This window comes from Elephas maximus, chromosome 1 (genome assembly GCF_024166365.1).
Source record: "Elephas maximus indicus isolate mEleMax1 chromosome 1, mEleMax1 primary haplotype, whole genome shotgun sequence".
Classification (NCBI taxonomy): domain Eukaryota; kingdom Metazoa; phylum Chordata; class Mammalia; order Proboscidea; family Elephantidae; genus Elephas; species Elephas maximus.
In genome coordinates this window covers 71,719,855-71,746,888 of record NC_064819.1, presented here as the reverse complement: position 1 = coordinate 71,746,888, position 27,034 = coordinate 71,719,855, and the positions used below count along the sequence as shown (strand labels likewise).

General features: G+C 40.9%; 1 protein-coding gene and 1 long non-coding RNA gene across 2 annotated transcripts in view; one reads left to right on the top strand and one right to left on the bottom strand.

Annotated features, from left to right (window-relative positions):
* Positions 1–27,034, top strand: part of RIPOR2 (RHO family interacting cell polarization regulator 2) — a 301,690-nt gene that overhangs the window by 66,803 nt on the left and 207,853 nt on the right. The gene's annotated exons all lie outside the window — the stretch shown is intronic.
* Positions 2,250–7,104, bottom strand: LOC126076559 (uncharacterized). The gene is made up of 3 exons (XR_007517506.1): positions 5,926–7,104; positions 5,462–5,506; positions 2,250–2,265 (listed from the first exon to the last, which is right to left on the bottom strand). It is a non-coding gene; the product is annotated as an uncharacterized LOC126076559 (long non-coding RNA).

The following is a 27,034-nucleotide window of genomic DNA, read 5'->3' as shown; positions in this document are numbered from 1 at the left end:
TCAAACTGCCAACCTTTTGGCTAGTAGTTGAGCTCCTAACCACTTGCAGCACCCAGGTCCCATTACCTAAGACTAAATCTATCTATAAATATTTATATGGCTGTCAAGTCAATTTCCACTCATATCAGTGCCTAAGACTAGTGGACAATTATTGGATTCATCTTAACCAGGGGCCTAAAACCTAGTAGTCCCAAAATTCCCTGCTTTTTATTCCAAAGTCGTCTCTAATGGGAAGTGGAGGGGGAAGAGTACAAAGTCCTCTTGTCAAGGACCTTTTCATCACGTGATGAACAACATGTCAGGGCTGGAGCTACACGCTTGAGGCAGCTCGGATGTCCTGAGTAGCTGCCTTCCATTCTCAGATTTATAATCCACTTGGTTTAAAATTTCCAGGGACAATGTGCTCCCTCCGAGATACTGGGAGCCAGTTAGCAACTTGTAATTGTCAAGAGATTTTGCTTAGTTTCAGCCTTCGCTTTCATTTCAGTGTTTCCAAAAAACAAACCAAACCAAATCAAACACAAAATAAATCACTTGGCCTGGGGAGCCCATGATCCCACCTCTTGCCTTTCGGAATCCAGTTTACCTATAGCTGCCGTTGCTGGCCATTTTCTGCCAGTGTTAGAAGAGAGAAGAAGCTCTTGAATTCCAAACATTAACTGGCCCCTTCTTCTTTTTCCCACGCAAAGTTGCCTTCTATCATTTTAAACAATCACAGCCAAGTTTACTGAAAGTGACACAACACTTAAGCACTTGGCTGCTGACTGAAATGTTGGTAGTTCGAACCTACCCAGCAACTCTGGAGGAGAAAAGACCTGGCAGTCTGCTTTTGGTAAAGGTTACAGCTAAGAAAACCCTATGGAGCAGTTCTACTCTGTCACATGGGGTCACTGTGTGGGTCATTGAGTCAGAATTAACTCTACAGCACCTAACAATAACAAGATTGACATGATGGTAGAATTGGTGCCCCTGCTGAAAATTTGGAGAGAATGATAACGGCTCACATAGGGGAGTTCCCTGGTGGATGTTAGTCAAGCCTCCAACTGTTCTCAACAAACAAGGCTGTTGTCAGTCACTGTGTTGTACATGGGAGCATTTCCTGAGGAAGGGACTCCAAGTCCAGTGCTCTTTCGTTTCATTCATTTAGTTGATCTGACAGGTGCAGTGTGGCTGATAGGGCTTCCAGAGTCCCCAGTGCCAGCCTTCACAGCAGGAATGGGAGACGCAGAGCACCACAAGGGATCTCAGTTGGGCTGCCTTGTTGGGGACCCAGGCAAAGGGGAGGGCCACAATGGTGCCCTTTTTTCCTTTATTACTGCAAAACGGTCTCTGAGCTAAGTCCATAGGGCTGATATTTTTTTTAACAGGTTTGTTGAGAGATAATTCACATACCTTACAGTTCACCAATGACTTTTGGTACATTCATAGAGACAAGCAACCATCACCACAATCAATTTTAGAACATTTTCATTACTCCAGAAAGGAACACTGCACCCCTTAGCCATCATCACCCAATCCCCACCTGCCCACCCCCCACCCCCCGAAGCCCTAGGCAACCACTAATCTACTTTGTGTCTTTATGAATTTGCCAATTTTGCACAGTTCATATGAATGGAATCATTCAATATGTAGCCCATTGTGACTGGCTTCTTTCATTCAGCATAATGTTTTCAAGGCTTATCCATGTACTTAATTTCCTTTTATTTTTTTTAAATTGTGGTTAAAAATATATACCTAATAGAAAAATTGCCATTTTAGCCATTTTTAAATGTACAATTCAGTGGCATTGATTGTATTGACAATATTGTACACATGGTGCTGATTTTATTTCCTAAATCATGGATAATTGACTGTAAATAATAATGGTAATTGAAACTTACATTTTATCGAGCGTTTACTATGGGCCAGGCACAATGCAAAGTGCTTTAAATGCATCATCTCATTTAGTCCTCATAGTAACTCTTTGAGATAGGAATTATTTTTCAAATTCAATAGATGAGAAAATTGTAATTTGTTGAACATGTCACATAGGATTAGGCCAATGTCAGAAAACCCAAACACTTAAAGTGTAGACGTTTAATTCTTTGTTTCTCTCACACACACATATGTAAAGATTGAAAGTGAATAGTACAGGGCTGATAATGGTGCGCCAAGGCATTGAGGTCTTCAGGTCCTTTCATTGTCACCCACTATTGTCCACATGTGTCTTCTTCCTCATGGTCCATGTGGGCCACTCTGGTTCCAGCTATCACATTCTTATTCCAGCTAGCAGAAAGGAAGAAGGCCAGAGAAATGTGTGTCCTATACTTTAAGGACCCTTGTTAGAAGTCACACATAATATTTCTGCTTATATCCCACTGGACAGAACTTAATCATGGGCACCACCAGCTGCAAAGAGGGACAGAAGAGTATAGTCTTTATTCCAGGCAGCCATGTGCTCTGCTAACACTCAGGGGTTCTAATACTAATGGATAAGGGAAGAGTGGATGTTGGGGGACAAGTAGCTGTCTTCGCCATAATTAGAACCCAGGTCAGACAGATTCCAAAGCTTATATGCGTATTCCCAAACTACAGCATCTTTTAAAAACAACTTTATTGAGATATTATTAACTAATTGACGTACAATGTGGTTTAAACCCACTCAGTGGCTTGGCGGAAGAAAGCCCTCACAATCAGCTTCTATAAAGATTATGGCCAAGAAAACTCTATGGGACAATACTACTCTGTCACATGGGGTCACCATGAGTCCGAAAAACTGGACGGTAACCAACAATAATAACAACAAACAGCACACATTTAAAGTGTACCGTTAGATAAGTTTGATATGTGTATACACCAGGAAACCATCCCCACAATCAAGATGGTGAACATACCCCTCATCCTCAAAAGTTTCCTTTTGTCCCTTTGTAATCCATTCCCCCTGCCCCTCTTGGACCCTCCTCCCAAAGCAACCACTGGTGTGCTTTCTGTCACTATAGACTAATTGTATTTTCCAGAGTTTCATACAGATGGAATAAAATAAAATGTACTCTTTGGCTTCAGTCCCAGCATAATTATTTGGAGATTGGTTCATATTGTTCTGGTATCAATAGTTTACTCTTTTTTATTATTGAGTAACGTTCCATTGTAGGGATACCTTCTGGTGAATATTTCAGTTGTTTCCAGTTTTTGGCTATTACAAATAAAGCTGCTATGCTCATTTATATAGAAGTCTTTTATAGACATATATTATCATTTCTCTTGAAATGACCGGGTTGAATGGTACATGGATGGGCAGCTTTTTAAGAAACTGACCAACTATTTTCCAAAGAAGTTGTATCATTTTACATTCCCACCTGCAGTGTATGAGAGTTTCAGTTCCTCCTACATTCTTGTCAACACTTGGTATGGTTGGTCTTTTTGATTTTGGCCATTCTAATAGGTATGTAAAGATATCTCATTGTGGTTTTCATTTGCATTTCCCTGATGGCTAATGACATTGAGCATCTTTTTACGTGCTTATTTGCCATCTGTATATCTTCTTTGGTGAAGTGTCTACTCAAATCTTCTGCCCATTTTTTACTGGGTTTTTTAATTTTTCTTATTGTTAAGATTTGAGCTCTGTATATTCTGAATACAAGTCTTTTATCAGATAGGTGCTTTGCAAAGATTTTTCTCCCAATCCCTGGCTTTAAAGAGCAGGCATTTTTAATTTTGATGAAGTCCAATTTATCACTTTTCGGAAATATAATATCTTATCTAGTTTTGAATGGAGGCATTTCACACTTTCTAGGACCTTCTTACGACCATCTGACAAACTAATATCTTACGCCCATTTTATATGTAGTGAAAGGCAGGAACTTCAGCCAGCCACTTTATTTGATTCCCAGTAAGTCATGTAGCAAACAAGTCGTTAGAATCAACTGTTCTTGGTTGGTGTCTAGTGAGGCTTTTGCCTTTTTTTTTTTTTTTTTCAAAATAAAGATTTAGTGCCTGAATAAGTGATAAGCTTAAGTTGGCCTCAGGAATATGTGATTAGCAAAATGCAGTGCTGTGAGACAATGAATCTTACTTACTAAGGTAATATTAATAAGGCTAGCTGAGTCACTGAGAAATGGACCTTAAAAAAAAACCTTTCAACAAATTAGTTTCCTTCGCATTGGTAATGTTAGTCACACTAACTACTGAATAATTCATTTTTCTTGAATAGACAGCAGAACTAAAAGAACTTGGATCTCAGAAGCGTCAGCAACCAAATGAAATTATTATTCCTTTTTCTTTTCTGTCTTTTTTTTTTTTTGAATACAAAACCCATAATTGTTAACAGTGTGTGGCAAATGGAGTTTGTGGAAGAATGCCTTTGGTTTTTATTTTCTACGCTTTAGTATTATATGAATTTTCACTACAAATATGTTTATCTTTTGTTACTAAAAAAAAGAAGAAAGAAAGGAATACCTTTTGGAAATCAGAGATTGCTAAGACATTATTAGCCTTTGAAAGGTTGATATTGAGGCGAATACCCTGGGTTAGGGTCATTTTTCATCAGTTATCCTTTGAAAGGTTGATATTGAGGCGAATACCCTGGGTTAGGGTCATGTTTCATCAGTTCATTCCTTGTGAATCAAACAGCTGAGGCCCAGCCTCAGTGTACGTATCTAAAGTCAAACTCTCCGTTTTAATAACACCATGGAACAAGGTGAGCCGCTTCCTCTCTATGCTACCTTTATTCTTCTTGTTATTAGGTGCCATGGAATAGATTTCGATTCATGGCAACCCCATGAGACAGGTAGAACTGCCTTGTAGGGTGTCCTAGGCTGTAATCTTTACGGGAACAGATCGCCAGGTCTTTCTCCTGCGGAGCCACTGGGTGGATTTGAGCCACCAACCTTTTGGTTACTAGCCAAGAACTTAACCATTGTGCCACAGGGACTCTTTGAATATTACCTTAGGCTTAGATAATAATAATTAGCATTAATTGAGCATTTACTAGGTGCCAGGCATTCTTCCAAGCAGTTTATAATTATTACTTTAACCCCCTTAACAACCCTATTTGTGTCACTCCAGCCTTTATTTTACAGATGACAAGTGTGGCACAGAGAGGTTAAGTGACTTGCCCAAGGCTGCATAGTTAGAGCATGGCAGGGATTACACTCCAGGCAATATGACTCCAGAGTCGATAGCATTATCCCCTAAACCCAAACATCCCAGTTTGCTTGTGACACAGGCTAAGCTATAGTAGGGGGCCTGGCCAGGAGACCCTGGACATACCCAGTACAGATTCATCCCCCCAGCTCTGTAAACAGCGCAACCTCAGTGAAGGTCCAACCAGCGAGCCTGGGGCCAGAGGCAAGGAAAAGAAAAGTCTTCACTCCGTTATGTTTTGCACTTCATCTCTCAACCTTATTTCCTTCCTTCCTACATTCAAAATTCCCTCTGATTTGGGGAGAAAAAGTGTGCAGGGTAAGCAAGAATTTACACTAACCTTTTCCATTTTGGAATCCAGTGTGGCTCCACAGTGAAGGGAAGCCTGGGAAAATATTTGTTTGGGTTGGTAAGTGCTCTCTACTTACTCACAAGGCCATTCTAGGCTCCCAGGACACAGAAAGCAGTTATTGAAAGCCTCATCCAAAGATAAAATTCTTTACAACCCTGTTGGTTTTCATCCAAACTCTACACCCTTTTGTTCCAACTGAAGGAAAGCAAATGCAGTGGCAAAATAGAAAAGAATTCCAACTATTTGAGACCCACCCCTGTTTCTGTATCTCACACAGAGGTAGAGAAAGTTATCCCACAGAGAAATGGAGCAAAGGAATTTGAGATGGAAGATGGGGACAATGAATGAATGCGTTCATTCAGGGGACCAGAGAAAGGAGGTGTGCCCCACTGCCCCATTCCTGCCTGGCTTCACTCTGTTTCTCTGCCTAAGTGCTGGCTGACCTCACTCACCTCCTCAGAGCTCAGCTCCATTGTGCCAATGCAAGCCTCTGGTGTGTTGGGGGCAGGGAGACGGCTAAAGAATAGAATAAGGCATCAATGCCCATGAACCCCCCATAACTCCGTATGTTGCTGTTAGGAGCCATCAAGAAAGCTCCAACTCAGAGCAACCGTATGAATAACAGAACAAAACATTACCCAGTCCTGCACCATCCTCACAATCCTTGCTATGTTTAACCCCACTGTCGTAGCCACTGTGTAAATCCATCTCACTGAGTGTCTCCCTCTTTTTCTCTGACCTTCTACTTTACCAAGCATGATGTCCTTCTCTGGTGCTTGGTCACTCCCAAAAATGTGTCCAAAGTAAGTGAGGTGCCTCTCCATCCTCCCTTCTAAGGAACACTCTAGCTGTACTTCCTCCAAGACTGATTTGTTCGTTCTTCTGGCAGTCCAAGATATAGTCAGTATTCTTTGCCAACACCACAATTCAAATCTTTCACTTTTTATTTGGCCTTCCTTTTTCATTGTCCAGCTTTCACATGCGTATGAGGCAATTGAAAGTACCATGGCTTCCATTATCTCTGTATACACCCTAGGATGTGGCAGGTGCTACTGTGCATTTGGACAGTTACAGACCTGTGTGTACCCATCACTCATCATTCATACTTTATTTTATAGGCATGAGTGGCCATCTGCTCCCCTAATTCATAAACATAGTTTTACTTAGGTCCTTGGGTGGCCCAGTTTACGCACAACTACTAACTTAAAGGATGGTGGTTCAAACCCATCTAGTGGCAACATGGAATAAAGGCCTGGTAATCTGCTTCCATAAAGATCACAGCCAAGAAAAGCCTATGGAACAGTTCTACTCTGTAACACGTGGGATCACCATGCGTCTGAATCCACTTGATGGCAGTAGGCTTAGTTGTAACTGTCACTATAATGGGAAACCCTGGTGGCATAGTGGCTAAGTGCTGCAGCTGCTAACCAAAAGATTGGCAGTTCAAATTCACCAGGTGATCCTTGGAAACTCTATGGGGCAGTTCTACTCTGTCTTATAGGGTCGCTACGAGTCAAAATTGATTTGACGGCAACGGGTTTGGCTTTTTTTTTTTGGTTGCTGTAATAGGGAGAGAGGTTATAATAGGGAGACAAAAGGGATGGAAACCACAAGCTTAGCTATAACCTTGTCTTCACATCAGGAAAGTATGCAATTCTATTTTTTAGAAATCCATTTATGTAAAAAAATGCATATAATTATAAACATCATACTGTTTAGTCACATTTAAGGTGACCAGGTATCCTGATTTTGTTCACTATTGGTGACATGTGAAAACGTGTAGATAGATGTCCAAGGAAGCATTCCAAAAAGAATAGGCTCAACTCAAATTGCTCCACTAGTTAGATTAGGAGGCACTTTACTTGCTTTGTAAATTTCTGACTCTGGGCTAACCTGATGGGAGTGTAATTCAAAGTAATTAGTGGTGTTTATTGACATTCTTAGCAGCTTGTTAGTGGCTCTAGCATCAACAGCACTAAGACTGTGCAATAGCAAGGAGAAAATTTGGGTGCATTAACTATTCAAGGCCAAGGAGTCTATCTAGAATAAAATTCTCCAATGCATCCTAGCAGAGGGGTTCAACCTGGGGATGTGGCTCCCTATAACAAGTATGGGCTACTCCTGTCCCGCCTTCTTCCTTACCTACAGTGCAGTATTCGATGGTCAAAATATGATCACTGGCTGATCAATAGCAATAATTATGTTTATTACCTCTTATTCACTTTCTATTATGTACCAGATGTTTTACATGCATAACTTCTTTCAATTCTTATGGGAGAGGTATATCTAGCCCCGTCATGCAGAGGAGGAAAGTGTAGCTAAGAGACTAATTACTTAACAAAGCTAGTTAGTGTTTACATGGAAATTCGAATCCAGGTCTGTCGGTTTTAAAACCTGTGCTTTTAATCACTATGTTATACATCAACATGTTTCAAGTGCTCAGGCTAGGTTTGTAATTTTCCTGAAAGATTAGTCATATGGGTGACAGATGGACCATTTCTTTGGCTCTAGGTCCCAACACAGTATGGAAGAAGCCATAAGAACGGGCCTTTCCCTTCCCCAGAAAAGATAACTGAAGGCTTCCCATCATCCTGCATCAACAGTTATTGCCCAGAATTCTGCAGAAGTCCTTTTTTTCCTTTTTTATTTTTTTAACTTATAATTATAGTTTTATTATAGCAAAAAAGGATACAAATGAAGAAGCGCATAGGGGGATGTCTGGGAGGGTTCCCAATGTGAAGCTTCCAAGTCCCAAAAAGAGATGCACTTACCTTCCCAAGTGCATCGCGTAGATGTCTATCACCAACCAGTAAGCCCCGCAGAAGTCCTTTTTTAACACCTGGCAGTTGGTTTCAGAAAAAAGAATAAGATTCAATTCATGTTAATCCCATCGTGACCTTGTGAAATGGAAAGCCCTCTGTGTCTGCTTTGCAAAATACATGTTTCTGCAGTGACGGGCTCATTAAGGTGACTTGGGGATGATTTGGAAGACAGAGTGGTCCTCCCATAGGACAGTAGACCTATGGCATAACTTTTAAAAAACAAGAAAAAGAATGTTGTGTTATAGCTAAAAAATCAGCCAAAAAAAAATTTTTTTTTCTTTACCTCTGAAAATAACTAGTCCACCATTGCAGATTCCTTCTGTGGTCATGGTCACTCTTAATGGGAGTGACACAGAGGAATCTGCAACTTATTGATAGGACCCACGCCAGCTGAATGGGGAAAATTAAGCCAGCTGTTCCTAATTATTCCACAAGGAGCAATAGAAAATGTTGAGAGGACAATTATAGAAGGGAGTTGGGAATGGGAAGAAACTAGTTCATGAAATACAGAAAATCATGTTAAACCTTTATCTAAAAATATGCAAAACTCAATATAGAGCACTTCAGGCCTAAGCAAATGTATCCAGTATGTGAAGTTTATATTAACTTTATTCCATCAACATTTCCATTCTGGCCTCTTTTTGCATCTTCCCCTGAGATGCTCAAGTTGCTTTGAAATTCTCCCACCAGAAGAAATAATAATGGATATTTATCAAGGATTCATATTAATAGAATTTTATGTTAATCTTATTTACTTCTTATAACAACCCTATGAGAGAGGTACTAACAATATTAGACCTACTTTACAGATGAGGACACTGAAGGACAGGAGAATAGAGTCTGCCCAAGGTCATATGACTCAGGAGAAAAACCAGAATTCAAACCCAGGCTTAGGCTCCTAGACTTCATCCACCATGCGGCATTAATGACACAAAATGAGTCAAGCTTAACCCTAAATAATAAATCTCTGAGGGCAGAATTTCAGACACTTTACTACCTGTTATGGAAAGATACATGGAGTTTGGGGAAGGAAGAGGATGTGACCATTTGGTTGAGGCAACTGACTTATATCTTCAGGGGAGATCTTTGATAAAAATAAAGCCCTGAGTCTAAACTAGTCATTTAAAGCTTTTTATAGAGAGAGAGGGAGAGAGCTCTGGTGGCCTAGTGGTTAAGAGCTTGGCTGCTAACCAAAAGGTCAGCAGTTCAAATCCACCAGCCGCTCCTTGGAAATGCTGTGGGGCAGTTCTAGTCTGTCCTGTTGGTTCGCAATGAGTCAGAACCGACTCAACAGCACCTAACAACGACATGTATAGATGTACGTATGTATACAAACCATAAAAACAAAACCAGTTGCAGAAAAGTCGATTCTGACTCATACCAAACAAAAAAACCCAGTGCCGTCGAGTCGATTCCAACTCATAGAGACCCTATAGGACAGAGTAGAACTGCCCCATAGAGTTTCTAAGGAGTGCCTGGCGATTCGAACTGCCGACACTTTGGTTAGCACCCGTAGCACTTAACCACTACGCCAGCAGGGTTTCCTTCTGACTCATATCAAACCAAAAACCAAACCCAGTGCCGTCGAGTCGATTCCAACTCATAGCGACCCTATAGCACAAAATAAAAAAAAAATTTTATTTATTTTTTTTATAGCACAAAATAGCATCCCTTTAATACAGAGTAGAACTGCCCCATAAGGTTTCCAAGGAGTGGCTGGTGGACTCAAACTCCTGACCTTTTTGTTAGCAGCTGAACTCTTAACCACTGCGCCACCAGGGCTCTCTCTCTCTGTATATTCATGTGAAGTTTGTATGTGAGTGTCTGTGTATGAATAGAAAGTGAGGCTTCCAATGAATTATACAATTTTAAAAACTTGAAAGCAACATCATATGAAAAAGAAATTCAGGCTCGGAGAGATGCCTAAAATTATACTGACCTTCAGCTTAACAAAAATATTTCTGAAGCTCCAATAAACCAGTCTAGAAAACAGTACACAGAAAGTAAAAGACTCACTCTCATTAGATACGTATTTGGGCGCTAAAGTGATTTTTAAAGCATTTTTCACTTTAAAACGTTTTACTTATCCTAATGAGTGATCAAAACTCTGCTCTGGCCGTTAACGGGAAGTTCTGATCCAATTCTCACATTTAACAGCCTGAGTGTTACATCTGCTCTGTGAGCTCCTTTCAAAATAAACAGCCAGCCTAGACTGCCCTGTCAGTGGAGTTTGACTGACGTTCAGGGCGATTACCCAGAATCCACTGTTGACTACACAGCTTTAGATTAACAACTGACGGTGGGGAGGGAAGCTGCTGATACAGATTTTAAATGAACACTTCCAGCTTTTTTTGAGATGCTGATGACTTCAGTTCTCAAAACATTTACACACTGCATAATTAGGCTTTCAATAACAAGATGTTTATAGGAACCACCAAAAAATCAGGGGAGCAGATCTAACTTCCACGGCTTTTCAATAGGACCAGTAGTTACTCTCCCACCAATGATATGCCAAGGGCTGGATCTTTCGATTTTCTTCCATCATTAAGATTTTTTAAATCAAAACTACATTTAAAAAAAATTGGGGGACCATAAAATGTGAAACTGCTATAGTTCATTTCAATTTTGGAGATAAATGTTTGGTCCTGTAGTATTCCAGATGGGTCCCTGGGTGACAGAAACGGTGAGTCACTCCACTACTAGCCGAAACATGGCGGTTCGAAAGCACCCGAAGGCACTACAGGATACGGGCCTGGTGCTCTGCTTCCCAAAGGTCACAGCCCCAAAAACCCTAAGAAGCAGTTGCACTCTGACACACGTGACGGCAACCGTTGTTGTTAGGTGTTGTCACGTTGGTTTCGACTCATAGCGACCTTACGTACAACAGAAAAAACACTGCCCAGTCCTGCACCATCCGCACAATTGTTATGCTTAAACCCATTGCTGCAGCCACTATGTCAATCCATCTCCTTGAGGGTCTTCCTCTTTTTCTCTGACCCTCTCCTTTACCAGGCATGATGCCCTTCTCCGGGCTCTGATCCCTCCTGATAACATGTCCAGAGTATGTGTGATGTAGTCTCACCATCCTTGCTTCTAAGGAGTATTCTGGTTGTACTTCTTCCAAGATAGATTTATTTGTTCTTTTGGCAATCCGTGGTATATTCAGTATTCTTCTTCAACAGCACCATTCAAAGGCATCAATTCTTCTTCAGTCTTCCTTATTCATTGTCCAGCTTTCACATGCATATGAAGCAGTTGAAAATACCATGGTTTGGGTCAGGTGCACCTTAGTTTTCAAGGTGACATCTTTGCTTTTCAACACTTTAAAGAGGTCTTTTGCAGCAGATTTGCCCAATGCAATGCCTCTTTTGATTTCTTGACTGCTGCCTCCATGGGTGTTGATTGTAGATCCAAGTAAAATGAAATCCTTGACAACTTCAGTTTTTCCTCTGTTTATCATGATGTGGCTTATTGGTCCATTTGTGAGGATTTTTGTTTTGTTTATGTTGAGGTGTAATCCATAGTCAAGGCTGTGGTCTTTGATCTTCATCACTAAGTACTTCAAGCCCTCTTCACTTTCAGCAAGCAAGGTTGTGTCATCTGCATAACACAGGGTGCTAATGAATCTTCTTCCTATCCTGATGCCCCATTCTTCTTCATATAGTCCAGCTTCTTGGATTATTTGCTCAGCATACAGATTGAATTGGTAGGGTGAAAGGATACAACCCTGATGCATACCTTTACTGATTTTAAACCACACAGTAGTTCCTTGTTCTTGTCAAACAACTGCCTCTTGATCTACGTACACAGTTAAGTGTTCTGGAATTCTCATTCTTCACAGTGTTATCCATAATTTGTTATGATCCACATAGTCAAATGCCTTTGCATAGTCAATAAAACATAGGTAAACATCTTTCTGGTGTTCTCCGCTTTCAGCCAGGATCCATTGGATATCAGCAATGATATTCCTGGTTCCATGTCCTCTTCTGAATCCAGCTTGAATTTCTCGCAGTTCCCTGTCAATATACTGCTGCATCCACTTTTGAATGATCTTCAGCAAAATTTTGCTTGCCTGTGATATTAATGATATTGTTCAATAATTTCTGCATTCGGTTGGGTCACCTTTCTTGGGACTAGGCATAAATATGAATCTCTTCCAGTTGGTTGGCCAGGAAGCTGTCTTCCAAAATTTTTGGCATAGACAAGTGAGCACTTGTGCCACATCTGTTTGACAGCAACTAACAACAAAATATTCCAGGAAGACCTTGCTATTAAATGAGGGTTAACAGTGGCTTGCCTCATGTTCCAAATTTCTTTCAGTGAAATATTTATTTTTATTATATTACAAAGAAATACATGTTCATTGTAGACCTTGTAGGACATTCAGAAAAGTTTAAAGCAAATTAGAAACCACAGGTAATCCTACCATGCCTTTTTATGTATTTTTTCTATATGTAGAGTTTATTAATTCACAAAATCTTTTTTTTTTTTCTTAACATTGTGAGCATTTTCTAGTATTATTTAGTCTTCTTCAAAAATATAATTTAAGGGTCTGGGGACCATGGTTTCAGGGGACATCTAGGTCAGTTGGCATAACAAAATATATTAAGAAAACGTTCTGCATTCCACTTTGGTGAGAGGCATCTGGGGTCTTAAACACTAGCAAGAGGCCATCTGAGATACGTAAATTGGTCTCAACCCACCTGGAGCAAAGGAGAATGAAGAACACCAAAGACACAAGGTAAATATGGGCCCAAGAGACAGGAAGGGCCACATAAACAAGAGACTCCATCAGCCTGAGACCAGAAGAACTAGATGGTGCCCGGCTACCACTGATCACAGCTACCACTGATCACTGCTCTGACAGGGAACACAACAGAGAATCCCTGATGAAGCAGGAGAACAGTGGGACGCAGATCTTAAATTCTCATGAAAAGACCAGGCTTAATGGTCTGACTGAGTCCAGAGGGACCCTGACGGTCATGGTCCCTGGACCCTTTGATAGCCTAAGATTGGAACCATTCCTGAAACCAGCTCTACAGACAGGGATTGGCTTGGACTATAAGACAGACAATGATGCTGGTGGGGAGTGAATTTCGTGGCTCAAGTACACATGAGACTATGTGAGTGACTCCAGGCTGGTGGCAAGATGAGAAGGAAGAGGGGGACAGGAGGTGGTTGAATGGACACGGGGAATACAGGGTGGAGAAGGGGAATGTGCTGTCTCATTAAGGGGAGAGCAGCTGGGACTGCACAGTGGGTGTGTATGGCTTTTTGTATGAGAGACTGATTTGATTTGTAAACTTTCACCTAAAGCACAATAAATAAATTTAAAAAATAATAATTTAGGAGGTACTCATTTCTTAGGGGACACTGAGCTTCTGCTAAGGGTGGTGGAAAAATTTGGAAATGAAAAATGATGGCTGCACAACATAATGAATACAGTGCCATTGAATTGTACAGGGAAGAAAGTCGAAATGGCAAATGTTTTATGATTTATATATTGACCACAATTAAAAAAGAGAGAGGGGAAAATAGCTGCAGGTAATATGTAAAAACAAAATCTAGTTTAAATGGTTGTACAATATTTCAAGGTATGGATTACCATAATGTAAAAAAATAAAATTAGAAATATCACAAGGAGTATGTTTACACACATCCTCTGATTGTTTCCTTATTATTTTCTAGACGTGGAATTATTTTTTAATTCTTTTAGCATCTTACCAGTTTGGCCTCTAAAAAGTCTATACCAATTTACCCTTCCACCAGCATTTCTTGACTGTGAATGAGCTTGATACTTAACTGAGTTTACTCTTCATCTGTACTTCTCTTACATGTTGTGTCCTTTGCTTGGTTTTTTACTGTGCTGTTCATCTTTATTTATTTGTATTTATTTATTTTTTCTGGAACTGTTTATCAGAATATAATTCCTGTTCTCTGTTATAGTTGCTGTAAATATATCTAAATACTTTGTGTTTAGTTGGACTGTTACTATTTAAAGATTAATAATTTGGCAGAATTTCCAAATGAATATATATACCAAAACCAAAACCAAACCCGTAGCTGTAAATTCCGACTCATGGGGACCCTGTAGTGACCCTGTAGAACAGAGGAGAACTGCCCATAGAGTTTCCAAGGAGCACGTGGTGGATTCAAACTACAGACCCCTTGGTTAACAGCTGTAACACTTAACCACTATGCCACCAGGGTTTCCATGAATATATATGTGTGTGTGTGTGTGTACACATATATATGTATGTACGTGTGTGTGTATATATATATATATATATATAAAACTCAACCCACTGCTGTCAAGTCGATTCCGACTCATAGCAACCCTATAGGAAAGAATAGAACTGCCCCCATAGAGTTTCTGAGGAGCACCTGGTGGATTCGAACTGCCAACCTTTTGGTTAGCAGTTGTAGCACTTAACCACTATACCACCAGGGTTTCATATATGTATAACTCTTGGTGGCACAATGGCTAAGTGCTCGGCTGCTAACTAAAAGTTGGCAATTCAAACCTCCCAACCACTCTGTGGGAGAAAGGCCTGGCAATATGATCTCCTAAAGATTACAGCCTTGGAGACCCTATGGGGCAGTTCTACTCTATCATACAGGGTTGCTATGAGTTGGAATCAACTCAACGGGATGCAGCCACAACACCACCACAATTTGGTAGAATTTCCAAAAGAATATACATATACATATTACACACATATATATACATATGTATACACACAGGTGTGTGTGTGAGTATATATACACTTATAACAGCTTTGTTGAGGAATAATTTGCATACCATACAATTCACCAATTTAAAGTGTAAAATTCATTTTTTTTTTTAGTATATTCATAGTTTTGTGCAACCAAGGCTACAATCAACTTTGGAGTATTTTCACCACCCCAAAAAGAAACCTCATACCCTTTAGCAGCTACTCCTCGCTCTCCTGTCTCCCCCAGCCCCTGGCAACACTAATCTACTTTCTGTGTCTATACATTTTCATATTCTGGTCATTTCATGTAAATGAGATTATACAATATGTGGTCTTTTGTGACTGGCTTCTTTCACTTAGCGTAATGTTTCCAAGGTTCATCCATACCAAAGCATGTATCAGAACTTCATCCTTTTTTATGCTGAACAATATTCCGTCATGTGGATACACCACATTTTTTGGGTCCATTCTCAGTTGATGAACATTTGTTTGTTTCCTACTTTTTGGCTACTATGAATAATGGTGCTATGAAAATTTGTGTACATGTTTTTGTGTGAACATATGCTTTTATTTCTCTTTGGTATGTATCTAGAAGTAGAATTACTGGGTCATATGGTAACTTTCAAGGAATTGTCCAACGTCTTCCAAAGTGTCTGCACCATTTTACATTCCCACTAGCAATGTATGAGGGTTCCAATTTCTCCATATCCTCTCTAACATACGCTATTATCTTTCTTTTTTATTTTAGCCTTACCACATATCTGAAAACGTCTATCCTATTACCTTCCACTGAGATTTCTCTTCTTCAGGATAAGTAATTTCTCCAGCTTTTCCTCAAACATTGTGGCTCTGGTATAGGGGTTTCCCCAAACTTCTCTTGTGAATGTTCCAATTCACTGATTTCCCTTTGGAGTATGATATCCAGAATGAGGAGTTCTGAGCTGACCAGGAGCAAGTAAGATGGGAATTTCTGAATTATGAAGTTTCAGATTGCATTAGCTCTTTTTTATTGTTGTTGCTGACCATCACATGGTTGATTTTTACATTGGGTTTTACTGTCACCTAAAACACCCGCACTTTTCCCTACATGAACTGCTGAAACGCCCAATCTCTGCATGTCTGTGTAGGATTGAAATATACAGTCTTAACCTTTATCCTGTTAAAATATCATCTTGCTGCATTTGGACCCATGAAGAATAAATAATTAATAATAATATGGGAAAAACTTTATTATTCCATTTTGAATCTCACAAAAACCATATGAGGAGGTACAATTATATGCTCATGTTAGAACTGACCACGACTCATCTGTCAGTTTGTTGTACTGTGGTGGCTTATGTGTTGCTGTGATGCTGGAAGCTGTGCCATCCATATTTTAAATACCAGCAGGATCACCCATGGTGGACAGGTTTCAGCAGAGCTTCTAGACTAAGACAGGCTAGGAAGAAGGACCTGGCAATCTACTTCTAAAAAAATCTGGCCAGTGAAAACATTATGAATAGCAGTGGAACATTGTCTAATATAGTTTGAGAAGTTGAGCCCCTTAGATTGGAAGAGCTGCCTCCTCGAAGTAGAGTTGACCTTAGTCACATGTATGGAGTCAAGCTTTCAAGGACCTTTATTTGCAGATGTGGCACAACTCAAAATGAGAAGAAACAGCTGTAAATAGCTGTTAATAATTGGAACATAAAGCATACGAAGTATGAATCTAGGAAAATTGGAAGTCATCAAAAATGATGTCCTAGGCATTAGTGAGCTGAAATGGATTGGTATTGGCCGTTTTGAATCAGACAATCATATGGTCTACTATGCTAGGAATGACGAAATGAAGAAGAATGGCATCACGTTCATCATCAAAAAGAGCATTTCAAGACCTATCCTGAAGTACAACACTGTCAGTGATAGGATAAAATCTATACACTTATGAGGAAGACTAGTTAATACAACTATTATTCAGATTTACCGACCAACAACTATGGTCAAAGATGAAAAAACTGAAGATATTTTACTAGCTTCTGCAGTCTGAAACTGATCAAACATGCAATCAAGATTGCATTGATAATTACTGGTGATTGGAATGTGAAAATTGGAACAAAGAAGAAGGATCAGTAGTTAGAAAATGTGGGTTGGTGATAGAATCGATGCCAGAGATTGCATGATAGAATTTTGCAAGACCAAAGGCTTATTCATCGCAAATACCTTTTTTCAACAACATAAACAGTGACTATACACATGGACCTCGCCAAATGGAATACACAGGAATCAAATCAAGTACGTTTATGGGAAGAGACAGTGGAGACACTCAATATCAGCAGTCAGAACAAGGCCAGGGGCCAATTGCAGAACAGACCATCAATTGCTCATATGAAAGTTCAAGTTGAAGCTGGAGAAAAAAAACAAGTCCATGAGAACCAAAGTACAACCTTGAGTATATCCCACCTGAATTTAGACACCATCTCAATAATAGCTTTGACACATTGAACACTAATTACCAAAGACCAGACAAGTTGTGGGATGACATCAAGGACATCATACATGAAGAAAGGAAAAGGTCATTAAAAAGACAGAAAAGACCAAAATGGATGTCAGAAGAGACTCTGAAATTTGCTTTTGAATGTAGAGTAGCTAAAGTGAATGGAAGAAATGACAATATAAAAGAGCTGAACAGAAGATTTCAAAGGGCTGCTCAAGAAGACAAAGTAAAATATTATCATGAAATGTGCAAAGACCTGGAGTTAGAAAACCAAAAGGGAAGAACACACCCAATATTTCTCAAGCTGAAAGAACTGAAGAAAAAATTCAAGCCTCAAGTTGTAATATTGAACAATTCTATGGGCAAAATATTGAACAATACAGGAAGCATCAAAAGAAGATGGAAAGAATACCCAGAGCCACTGAACCAAAAAGATTTGGTCGACGTTCAACCATTTCAGAAGATAGCATATGATCAAGAACTGATGGTATTGAAGGAAGAAGTCCACGCTGCACTGAAGACGTTGCCAAAAAACAAGGCTCCAGGAATTGACAGAATACCAACTGACATGTTTCTACAAATGTATGCAATGCTGGAAGTGCTAACTCATCAATGCCAAGAAATTTGGGAGACAACTACCTGGTACCTGACTGGAAGAGATGCGTATTTGTGCCAATTCCAAGAAAGGTGATCTAACAGAATGTGGAATTTAATCAAACAATACCATTAATATCAGACATAAGTAATATTTTGCTGAAGGTCGTTCAAAAGCGGCTGCCAACAGCACATCGACAGGGAACTGCCAGAAATTCAAGCCAGATTCAGAAGAGGAACCAGGCATAGTATTGCTGATGTCAGAGGAATGCTGGCAGAAAGCAGAGAATACCAGAAAGATGTTTACCTGTGTTTTGTCGACTATGCAAAGGCATTCGACTGTGTGTATCATAACAAATTATGGATAACATTGCCAAGGTGGGATTTCCAGAACACTTAATTGTGCTCATGTGGAACCTGTACATAGCCAAGAGGCAGTCATTCAAACAGAACAAGGGTATAGTGCATGGTTTAAAATCAGGAAAGATGTGTGTCAGGGTTGTATCCTTTCACCATGCCTATTCAGTCAGCATGCTGAGCAAATAATCCGAGAAGATGGACTATATGAAGAAGAACAGGGCATCAGGATTGGAGGAAGACTCAATAACAACCTGAGATATGCAGCTGACACAGCCTTGCTTGCTGAAAGTGAAGAGTACTTGAAGCACTTGATGATGAAGATCAAAGATGAAAGTCTTCAGTGTGGATTATACTTCAACATAAAAAAAACAAAGATTCTCACAACGGGACCAATAAGCAACACCATGATAAATGAAGAGAAGACAGAAGTTGTCAAGGATCTCATTTTAGTTGGATCTGCAATCAACACCTGTGAAAGCAGCAGTCAAGAAATCAAAAGAGGCATTGCACTGGGCAAATGCGCTGCAAAATACGTCTTTAAAGTGTTGAAAAGCAAAGACATCACCTTGAAGGCTAAGGTGTGCCTGACCCAAGTCATGGTGTTTTCAGTTGCCTCATATGCATGTGAAAGCTGGATATGAATAAGGAAGACTGAAGAATTGATGCCTTTGAATTGTGGTGTTGGCAAAGAATATTGAATACACCATGGGCTGCAGAAAGAACGAACAAATCTGTCTTAGAAGAAGTACAACTAGAATACTCCTTAGAAGCAAGGATGGCGAGACTACGTCTCACATGCTTTGGACATGTTATCAGGGGGGATCAGTTCCTGGAGAAGGACATCATGCTTGGCAAAGTAGAGGATCAGCGAAAAAGAAGAAGACCCTCAATGAGATGGATTGACACAGTGGCTACAGCAATGGGCTTAAACATACCAACGATTGTGAGGATGGTACAGGACTGGGCAGTGTTTCATTCTGTTGTACATAGGGTTGCTATGAGTTGGAACTGACTGGATGGCACCTAACAACAACAACAATTATAGTTGGAGAATTTGAGACTTGGCAAGGTGAATTAACTTGCTCGGACTCACGTAGCTGGTAAGTGTCCAGGTGGGATTCACACCTATATTTAATTTTAAAGGTCAATCTCTTGGCCAATTTGCCATATTGCATCCCTTGGCTTTGGAGCCCAGTGCCCTCAGCCAGTGGAGTAACTGCCTTCCATCTTTCTGATCAGCAAATCTTAATTATGATTATTTCTAGAGTTAGTACATGATGTTGTTGTTGTTGATCCAAAAACAAAACCAAATTCATTGCCGTTGAGTCAATTCCTACTCGTATCGACCCTATAGGACAGAGTAGACGTTGTTGATAGGGGCCCTCAATTCAATTTTCGACTCATAGTGACCCCATGTGTTACAGAGTAGAACTGCCTCATAGGGTTTTCTAGACTATAATCTTTATGGAAGCAGAGCCCCAGGTCTTTCTCCTAGGGCAGTTGCTGGGTAGGTTTGAACTGCTGACCTTTCAGTTAGGCTGCTAAACTGTTTGCACTGCCAGGGCTCCTTTTCTGATCTGCAAATTTGATCAGTGTGGCCTCCATGGTTCCAATAAGCTCAGAAGTTTCCAAACCACTGAGTCCTAAAAGTTCTATACTGCTTCGGGAGGTGAAGGCCACCCTCCCCAAGGTCATCTAATCCTTGAACCAGAGAGGGCTCTGGGAAGATTTCTCCAGGAAATGGCATCCAGCTGAGACTTAAATAAGGAAGACTTGGCCAGGTGAAGATCAGAAGGTGAAGACTAGGTGGGTGGGCCCTCAGGTGCAAACATCCTGAGGTCAGCAGGATGGAAGAACAGAAACGGCCAGCAGCTGAGCAGAGTAATGGGCAGCACAGAAGGAGATGAGGTTGGAGAGGGGGACAGGGCCAATCATGAAGTTTGTCAGCAAAGTTTACATCCTAGAACCAGTCACCAGGGCCCATCCGCCTTAGAAGGTAGCCTAACGGCTTAGTGGGCAACTTTGGCAATCTGAGTATGCACTTGGGGTCTCACCATCCCCCAACACCTCCTCCCCAAGTGACTCATAAAAGTGTTGTCACTATAAGGAATAGCGAATAAAGAGTTTTTCAACTTAGTAAGTCAAAGAGCTTATTCTAATGTGCAACTAAGATGGAGAACCACTGACTTAGAGCTGAATGTCTCAAAATTTAATGTGGACAGGAATCATCTGGGGATCTTGTGAAACGGCAAATTCTAATTCCCCACATCTGGGGAATTAGATACCGTTGGTCCCTGGACCAATTTTAAATGGCAAGGCTCTAGAACAGTGGTCTTCAAAGTGTGGTCCCTAGACCAGCAGAAACTGCATCACCTGGCAGCATGTACCAAATGCTAATTCTTAGCCCTACTCCAGACCTATGGAACCAAGAACTCTGTGGTGGGGCGCAGCAATTGGTGTTTAATAACTAGGCCTTCAGGTGATTCTGGTGCTTGATAACATTTGAGAACTACTGTGCTACAGCACCTAAGGGTGCTCTTATAAGCATTTTATACAGCTTATCTAATGAAGGTAGGGGAATTGAAGGTAACGAAAAGAGAGGTGGAAGCAAAGGAGCTGAGTAAACCAGCCACTTGCTGAGGCAACCAGGAGGTCCAAGATACAGTCCCTAAAAGGTGTAGCCAGTTCAACATAATGAAAGCAATTGATAGCATGATGTAGTGCAGTTTCTCAACCAGGGCACTGTTGACATTTGTGGCTGGATAATTGTTATCTGGAGTTACCCTGTGAGGGTGGGGTCTAGAGTAAGGCAAGTGAGGTGCTTAGGATGCACATTTAAGGAGACCCTCATGTTCAGGGTCCTAACCCGTTGCCATCAAGTCGATTCCAACTCATAGCGACCCTGTAGGACAGAGTAGATGTTGTTGATAGGTGCCCTCAGTTCGGTTTTCAACTCACAGTGAGTCCATGTGTTATAGAGTAGAACTGCCTCATAGGGTTTTCTAGGCTGTAATCTTTATGGAAGCAGATCACCAGGTCTTTCTCCTGGGGGTGTTGCTGCGTGGGTTTGAACTGCCGACCTTTCAGTTAGACTGCTAAACTGTTGGTGGTGGTGGTGGTAATGGAGAACAAAGTCTTCACCCTTTATATTGCACTTGATGCTCTCTTGGACCAAATTTCCCCCGGAAGTTTGTTCCTTGCTTCCACACACCCATACACAACCTCTTTCCAATTCATACTCCTAATTTTTGTTGTTGTTGTTGTTGTTAGTTGCCATGGAGTCAGTTCTAACTCATGGCGACCCCATGCATGCAGAGTAGAACTGTTCCATAGGGTTTTTGAGGCTGTGACCTTTCGGAAGCAGTTTGGCAGGGCTGTCTCTCAGGAACCTCTGGGTGGGCTTGAACTGCCAACCTTTAATCTAATAGCTGAGCACTTAACCGTTTGTATCACCCAGGGGCTCCCATAGTCCCAGAACCCTGTGAAAATGAGCGCACACCCATTTCCCAAACCTCAGCATGTGCCTTTCCTAGCCTGAGTTCTGAGATTCAATAATTATGAGGGTGGCTTAGGCTCTGCTGGCTTTCCCCAAAGCCTTCCTCAAAGACTGACTAGTAACTCCTCTAATTATGTACCACTTTCCAATGGGGAAACGCTCCTTTGTTTGCCTATAACCTGAATCAATCTATGTAGAGCTCGGAGGAAGGAAGACACTCTTGTCTCTCCCCACCTTGCCTCCAGTGTACTCAGGATACCAAAAGAAAAAGAAAAACACCAAACCTGTTGTCCTCAAGTTGATTCCTACTCATAGTGACCTTGTAGGATAAAATAGAACTGCCCCACAGGGTTTCCAACGAGTGGCTGGTGGATTTGAACAGCTGAAATTTTGGTTAACAGTCGAGCTCTTAACCACTACACCACCAGAACTCCACTCAGGATAATAGGTACTTATAAGGGAGAGTAATAGGTCTGATCTCTAGAGCTCGCTAGACCCGTTGAAGGACTTGTCACAGGGAAAGAAACTAATATCTGTGGTGCTCCTGCCACGTTCCAGATATTCTGCCTTTTAATCCTCTTTGAGGGGTAATGCCTTAGGTATGTATTTAATTAGATACAAATCCTTTGTGTGGCCAAGTCCAAAGGGAATCAAGCACAGCACAGTGACTTCATTAAGCTCATTATCTCTTCGAGGCCTTATAATCATCCAGTCAGTCCACTTGCCACTGAGTCAATTACAACTCATGGCAATTCCATGTGCATCAGAGTAGAATTGTGCTCCATAGCATTTTAATGGCTGATTTTTCACAAGTAGATTCCCAGAGCTTTTTATTCCGAAACACCTCTGGATGGAGTCGGACCGCCAACCTTTTGGTTAGCAGCCCAGCCCATTAACCATTTGTACCATTCAGCTCAAGCATCTCACTCTCCCAGTGGATTAGACTAGACTTCTGATGCAGACAGGCCAAGGAGACACCATTAAACCTTTCGCCGTTCCCTAAGCCAGTCTGCTTTGTGTTCTGCCTAATTTTGATGTGTTTATTTCTCCACCTGTCTTTTAATCCCCTTTGAGGCGTAATGTCATAGGTATGTATCTAATTGGGTACAAATTCCTTGTGTGGCCAAACCCAGAAGGAGCCGGGCACAGCCCAGTGACTTCATTAAGCACATCGCTTGACCCTATTGTTTCCTTGGCTGCTTACTTTGGATTCACCCAGCAGCACTAGAGTTTGGACTATCCCTTGCTCTCCATTCTCCTTTCCATTTAGACAGAGACAAGCACAGGGATGAGCCTCCTGTGTAACGTGACTTCTTCATGCATAATTGTTTGAATGAAAACCTCCTGGTTGCATATCTGCACAATGCCAGTGATTAAAGTGATTAAATCAATCAAGCCCAATTTCACAATCATTAGAAGTATAATTTCCCAACTCAGCCAGGCCTGAACACGTGGCATGCCAGCTGTCTGACTCAGGAATCAAAAACACAATATTAAACAAAGCGTTTTGGGCTGTGGTTATGTAATTTTGTAGATTTAATACCATATTAATAAGGATAGATAAGGTTAAATAATAGCTTCATGAAATTTTTCTATTAGAACAGTGAAATGTCTGGTTCGTGATTTCCCCAGTGGTGACTCACTTCAGTAGTTCAAGTATGAAAAATACACCTCACTTACCACTCTTCAAAGAAAATACTTTACTCCCAGAAAAAAAATCATTCAGTCAATTACATGTACACCTTGATTTTAGACATGTGGTTTGAACCCACCAGCCACTCCTCAGGAAAAAGACGTGGTAGTCTGCTTCTGTAAAGATTTAGAGTCTTGGAAACCTCATAGGGCACTTCTATTCGGATCTATAGGGTCAGAATCAACTCAATGGCAGTGAATTTAGTAAGAAAGATTATCAGCTGAGAAAAATATTTCTAAGAACTAAGAGTGTCCATTAAAGCCCTTTTGAAAGCATCCAGTAAACCAGTCAGTTGCCATCAAGTTGACTCCAACTCACAAAGACCCACATGGGTCATAGTAGAACTGTGTTCTCTAGGATTTTCAGTGGTTGATTTTTCAGCAGTAGATCACCAGGTTTTTCTCTGGAGGCACTCTAGGTGGACTTGAACCCCTAACCTTTCGGTTAGCAGCCAAGCATGTTAATCGTTTGCACCATCCAGGGACACCTTTAAAAGCATGAAAACCAACCAAACAAACAAACAAAAAGCCCAAACCCATTGCCATCAAGTCAATTCCAACTCATAGCAACCCTATAGGACAGAGTAGAACTGCCCCATAGGGCTTCCAAGAAGCACCTGGTGGATTCAAACTGCCGACCTTTTGGCTAACAGCCATAGCTCTTAACCATGTGATGTCACTGTTGTTATCATAAGGAGTTGGCAAGATGCGTTAGATCAGATCCCCCAGAGCATGATGACAATTTGTCCTTCAAAATTGACCTGCTGGTTGATGCTTCTAAGGGTCACAGGTTGAGATCTTGAGCATCACGTTTAAAAGCAAGGATGGGAAGCATGGTTATACCACCTCTGCTCCTTCTCTGTAACTAAAGATAAGAAATTGCACTAGAGCCAAAGGAGGGAGAAAAAAGATCATTTACATCCTTTTACCTTTGTCACTCAATCCCATATTCTGTTTTTCTAAATGAGGCAATCATTGAGTCTCCTGCTCTAGTTAATTTTGTGTAAGTTTCAAAGTACTCATTTATTCGCTTGGGTAGTCTAAGATCTTACAAATTTCTAGGGTTTGAAATCCTTGCAAGACAGAGGAAAACAAATTTATCCATAGTTGTATCTACCATGTGAGAAGTAACTTGGAAAGCTACTGATTGGGATTGGGATGGGGCACACAGGAGGATTTCTATGATAATTGTCAACGTTCAACTTCTAGCCCTGGCAGAAGTTACAATAGTGTTTGCTTTAGACTAATCACTAGCTATCCATTTGTTTTGTATGGTTTTCTCTATTTCACTGGGCTTTAGGTGAAAGTTTACAGCGCAAACTAGTTTCTCATTCAAAAATTTGTATACAAATTGTTTCATGACATTGGTTGCAATCCCTGCAATGTGTCAGCATTTTACCTCTTTACCGTTACATCCAGGTTCCATTGGTCCAGTTTTCTTGTCCCTTCCTGCCTTCTCGTCTTTGCTTTTGGGCAGGTATTGCCCATTAGGTCTTGCATGCTTGACTGAACTAAGAAGGACATTCTTCACATGTGTTATTGTTTGTTGTATAGGCCTGTCTAATCTTTGGACAAAAGGTGGACTTCAACAATAGTTTCAGTTCTGAGTTAGCGGGGTGTCCAGGGGCTGTAGTCTCGGGGATTCCTCCGATCTCCGTCAGAGCAGTAAGTCTGGTCTTAGTGTGAGTGTGTGAATTTGAATTTTCTTCTACATTCTTCTGCCACTCTGCCTGTGACCCTCTGTTGTGATCCCTGTCAGAGCGGTCGGTGGTAGCAGCAGGCACCATCTAGTTCTTCTGGGCTCAGGCTGGCGAAGGCTGGGGTTCATATGGTCCATTAGTCCTTTGGACTCATATTTTCCTAGTGCCTTTGGTTTTCTTCATTCTCTTTCCTCAGACGGGATGGGACAAATAGATGTATCTTAAATGTTTGCTTGTAAGCTTTTAAGACCCCAGATTCTACTCACCAAAGTAGGATATAGAATGTTTTCTTTATGAACTATGTTATGCCAATTGACCTAGATGTCCCCCAAGACCATGGTCCCAGCCCTCAGCCCCATTAACTCGGTCCGTCAAGGTATTTGGATGCATCTAGGAAGCTTCTATGACTTTGCCTTGGTCAAGTTGTGCTAACTTCCCCTCTATTATGTGTTGTCTTCTCCTTGGCCAAAGTTAACACTTGTCTACTATCTAGTTAGTGATTTACCCTTCCCAGCCCTCTCCTCTCTTATAACCATCAAATATTGCTTTTTCTGTGTGTAAACCTTTTCTTGGGTTTTTATAATAGTGGCCTCATTCAATATTTGTCCTTTGGTGATTGATTTATTTTACTCAGCATAATGCCCTCCAGAGTCATCCATGCTGTGAGGTGTTTTGTGGATTCATCATTGTTCTTTATTAGCGTGTAGTATTCCATTGTGTATAGGTACCATGAGTTGTTTATTCATTCATCTATTGATGGGCACTTAGGTTGTTTCCATCTTTTTGCTATTGTGAATAATGCTGCAATGAACATGGGTGTACATGTGTCTATTCATGTGAGAGCTTTTTCTCTAGGATATGTTCCTAGGAGTGGGATTGCTGGATTGTATGGTATTTCTATTTCTAGCTTTTTAAGGAGGCGCCATTCTTTTTCCCATAGTGGTTGTACCATTTTACTTTCCCACCAGCGGTGCATAAGAGTTCCAATCTCCCCGCAACCCCTCCGACATTTGTTATTTTCTGTTTTTTTTTTTTAATTAGTGTTTATGTGGTTTTCTTTATCTGTGATTTATTTTACGATGAAAAAATGTTTAATTCATTGATCTGTAGACAATTTGTAAAAGCATTCACCGTATTAGTTGGACCAGATAATCCCTGTGGTAGGCAAAATAACGACCTCCCCTCAAGACATGCACATCCTAATCCCCAGAATCTGTGGATATGATTTGCCACATGGCAAGGGGAAATTACAATTGCAGATGGAATGAAGATTGCTAGTCACATAATTTTGCAATAGGGAGAGTATCCTGGATTATCCAGGTGAGCCCAATGTAATCACCAACCAAACCAGCTGTTGTTGAGTCAGTGCCAACTTATGGTGGCCCCTTGTGTATCAGAGTAGAACTGTGCTCCACGGGGTTTTTCATGGATGACCTTTTGGAAGTAGATCACCAGGCCTTTTTTCTGAAGCACCTCTGGATGGACTCGGACTGCTCACATTTTGGTTAACAACTGAACACATTAACTGTTTGTACCACCCAGGGACTCCACTAATGTAATTACCACGGTCCTTCAATGTGAAAATGGAAACAAAGGAGTCAGTGTCAGTGTGATGCAGCATGAGAAAGGCTTGATCAGCCATGCTGACAAGGCTGGACCAGCCATTGCTGGCTTTAAAGATGGAATGAGACCACATGTCAAGGAATGC